Source organism: Populus nigra, chromosome 8 (genome assembly GCF_951802175.1).
Source record: "Populus nigra chromosome 8, ddPopNigr1.1, whole genome shotgun sequence".
Classification (NCBI taxonomy): domain Eukaryota; kingdom Viridiplantae; phylum Streptophyta; class Magnoliopsida; order Malpighiales; family Salicaceae; genus Populus; species Populus nigra.
Window position 1 is genome coordinate 1,033,637 of NC_084859.1, and position 4,666 is coordinate 1,038,302.

Consider the following 4,666-nt stretch of genomic DNA (forward strand, 5'->3'; position numbering starts at 1 on the left):
GGAAGAAAAAAACTAATAAAGGAAAAGAAAAAAATCCGAATTAACTGGGTTAAGGTTAACCCTACAAACCAGGTTAACCCGTCAAACCTGGGATTCGTGTCATGAAAGTTTAACAATTAAATAGAAAAAAAAATTGACAGGTTAACCTAGAAATAATTGGGTTAACTCGTTAAACCCGGGATACGTGTCATAAAAATCTGATAATTAAATAGAAAGAAATTTAACATTAACAAACTAAACTAAATGAAAAAAATTCATTAAAAAGAAAAAAAGTAAAAAAGAATTCGGGGTTAACTCGTCAAACCAGGTTAACTTGTCAAACCCGGAATCCGTGTCATGATAGTCTAATAATTAAATAAAAAAATTAACATTAACAAACTAAATTAAACAAAAAAAATTAATTAAAAGAAAAAAAACACAAAAAAAAGCAAAAAAAAAACCCCATAAAGGCATAAAAAAACAAAAAAAAAGGCAAAAAAAAATTTAAAAACAAAAAAAAATACAGTTCAACGTTTCACTGTCGACCGCACAATGAAACATTGAGCAGTTTTAGTATATGTTACTAGTTACATGACCTGCGCGATGCCGCGGGTCAATTTGTTTTGCATAAAAAATATCAAAAAAAGCTAAGATTTAAAAGTGTTAGACCTTTTTGCAAAGATATACACAAGAGATCTTAGGTGTGGCTGCAATGTCTGACCGAAAAGTAATATATTTATAACATTAATAATAACATTATACTTGCATGACCCAAGTTTAAGTGGGTCTGGCTGCAATACCTGACCCAATAGTTTTGGATGTGGGTCTAGCTGCAAGGTCGTGTCATAAAAGTCTGATAATTAAATAGATTAATTAAAAAAAAGAAAAAAAACCAAAAGAAAGAAAAAAACTAATGAAGAAAAAGAAAAAAAATCTGAATTAACCCTTCAAATCAGGTTAGCCCTTCAAAACATGGATTCGTGTTGTGAAAGTTTGATAACTAAATAGAAAAAAAAATTAACGAGTTAAAAGAAAATTAATTATGCTAACCCGTCAAAACCGGGATCCATATCATGAAAGTTTGATAACTAAATAGAAAAAAATTGAACATTAACAAACTCAATTAAACGAAAAAAATTAATTAAAAAGGAAACAAACAAACAAAAAGGCATTAGCCTTTTCATTGTGGACTGCATTGTGCAGTCCACAGTCAAAGACATAAAAACAGTAAAAAAGCAAAAAGAAAAACTAAATGCTTCAGTCGATAACTAAATAGAAAAAAAATTAAAATTGATGAACTAAATTAAATAAAAAGAAAAAATAAAATAAAAAAACTTATAAGAAGAAAAAAACTAATGAAGAAAAAGAAAAACAAATCCAAATTAACTGGATTAACTCATCAAACCTGAGATCCGTGTCATGAAAGTCTGATAACTAAATAGAAAAAAAATTAATATCAACAAACTAAATAAAAAAAATTAATTAAAAATAAAAAAAAGAAAGCATCAGCCTTTTCACTGTGGACTGCACTGTGCAGTCCACCGTGAAAGGCATAAAAAAAGCAAAAAAAAAAACTAAAGGCATCAGCCTTTTCACTGTTAACTACATACAATATTAAAAGATGAAATTGAAAGAACAAAACTAATGAGGAAAAAGAAAAAAAATGTGAATCAACTGGGTTAACCCGTCAAATTAGGTTAACCCATCAAACCTAGGATTCGTGTCATGAAAGTGTGATAACTAAATAGAAAAAAGATTTAATATTAATGAAATATATTAAAAAAATTAATTAAAAAAGAAAAAAGCAAAGAGAAAAAAAACCTATAAGAAGAAAAAAAACTAATGAAGAAGAAGAAAAAAAATCTGAACAACTAGGTTAACCCGTCTAACCCGTGATCCGTCTCATGAAAGGGTGATAATTAAAAAGAAAAAATTTAATATTAAGAAACTAAATTAAAAAAATTAATGAAAAAACAAAAAAAAAAGACAAAAGACAAAAAAAGAAACTAAAGGCATCAGCTTTTTCACAGTAGACTGCACTATGCAGTCCACAGTAAAAAGCTTAAAAAGGAAACGAGAAAAAAAAAACAAAGACACACACCACGGGTTAATTTTGTTTTCTTGCATAAAAAATATCAAAAAAGGCTAAGATTTAAGAGTGTTATATCTTTCTACAAAAATAAGCCCAAGAGTCTTTGGTCTATCTGCAATGCTTGACACAAGAGTAATATTTATAATATTAATAATAATATTAAACTTACATTACTCAAGTTTAAGTGAGTCTGGCTGCAAAACCGGACCCAAGAGCCTTGGATGTGGGTTTGGCTGCAAGGTCGTGTCATAAAAGTGTGATAATTAAATAGATTAATTAAAAAGAATAAACAAAGAAAAAAAACGAACAGGAAGAAAAAAACTAATGAAGAAAAAGAAAACAATCTGAATTAACTGGGTTAACCCTTCAAACCTAGGATTCACGTCATGAAAGTTTGATAACTAAATAGAAAAAAAAATTGATGGGTTAACCCATCAAGCCCGGGATACGTGTAATGAAAGTCTGATAATTAAATAGAAAAAAATTTAACATTTACAAAATAAACTATACGAAAAAAATTAATTAAAAAGAAAAAAAGCAAAAAAAAATTTTTGGGTTAACTCGTCAAACCCGGGATCCATGTCATGAAAGTCTGATAACTAAATAAAAAAATTAACATTAACAAATTAATTAAACAAAAACAATTCATTAATAGAAAAAAACACAGAGAAAAAAAGCAAAAAAGAAACCCATAAAAGCATAAAAAAAAATAAAAACAGAAAAAAAAGACAGCTTAGCATTTCACTATGGACTGCACAGTGAAACACTGAGCAGTTTTAGTATATGTTACGAGGTGGCATGCCCTCGCGCTGCTGCAGACTTGATAGTGTTATAATTGTAAACTAGCACTAGATTAGTAATAAAAACTAAAAGCATGATGGAGCCAATATTTCATGATGGGAAAAAAAATTGTGTTGGTGATAAAAAAAACTTAGAGACTGAACAAAATGATTGTTTTCGCCGTATTTTTTAAAAATTACAAAGGTAAATTTTCTACCAACTTAACATTAAAAAAAAACCAACAAAGATAATCTTGGAAGGAAAAAAACCCATTAGAAAAAACGTTATAACAATTGACAATGTTTTGTAAGGAAAACTATAGTGCTTTCTCCAATAAAATTAACAAAGACAATTTTAGAAAAAATCATAAAAAAAAACCATTTAGAGAAATACTGCAGCAATTCGCGGTGTTTTGTGAGAAAAGTTACAATGTTTTCCCCATATGATTTAGCTTTATTGTAATTATAATTCTTAACCAACTCAATAAAAAAAATGACAAAGATAATTTTGGAAAAAATTAAAAAAAAATCATATGGGAAAACACTATAACAATTCACAGTGTTTTAAAGAAAAAACATTACAAAGCTAAATTCTCAATAAGCTCAATATTAAAAAAATAAAATTGACATATACAATTTTAGAAGAAAAAAAACAGCAAAAAAAAACCATGTTGGAAACATTGTAGCAATTCACAATGTTTTGTGATGAAAGTTATAGTGCTTCCCCACATGATTTAGCCTTATTTGTAATGACTTGTAATTGTAATTCTCAACCAGCTCAATATTAAAAAAAAAAATTGACAAATTTTTTTTTGAAAAACTCATAAGAAAAAAAAACTATGTTGAGAAACACTCAAGCAATCCATAGTGTTTTGTGAGGAAAGCTACAATGTTTTCTCCACATGATTAAGCTTTATTACAAAGTTAAATTTTAACCAATTCAATATTAAAAAAATAAAATTGACAAAAATAATTTTGGGAAAAAATATTATAAAAAAAAACACGAAAGAAACTGGAAAAAAACTATGTGGGAAAAAACACTTTGACAATTCATAGTAATTTGCATCGAAAAAGTTAATTTCGAAGAAAATCATCAAAAAACAAAACAACAAAAACCATGCAGAGAAACACTATAAGCAATCAACAATGTTTTAAAGAAAACAAATACAAAACTAAATTCTCAATTAGCTCAATATTAAAAAAAAATCAAACTAATATAATTTTAAAAAATCAAAAAAGAAAAAAGAAAAACTATGTGGGAAAACGCCGTAGAAATTCACAGTATTTTAAAGGAAAATAATTACAAAGCGAAATTTTTAAACAGTTCAATATTAAAAAAGTAAAATCGACAAAGATAATTTTGAAAAAAAATAAACAAAAATAAAGGGAAAGTTGGAAAAAAAAAGATGAAAAAAAAATGAAAAAGTAAAAAAAAAAATGAGGAATGCATTGTGGATTACTATTGTAATCCACAATGCATTGGGTGTGGGTGAACAATAAATTCCTCACACCCTTTAGCTTATTACTTAATTGTAATTCCCAATCAGCTTAATATCAAAAAAATAAAATTGACATAATTTTAGAAAAAAAAACAAAAAAAAAACTGTGGGAAAAAACATTGTAGCAATCCACAGTATTTTGCGAGGAAAGTTACAATGTTTCCCTCACATATTGTAATTATAATTTTTAACCAGTTCATTACTAAAAAATAAAATTAAAAAAGATCATTTTGGAGAAAATCATAAAATAACAAAAAAAAATGTGACGAAAAACTGTAGCAATCAACAATGTTTTAAATAAAAAAATTACAATACTA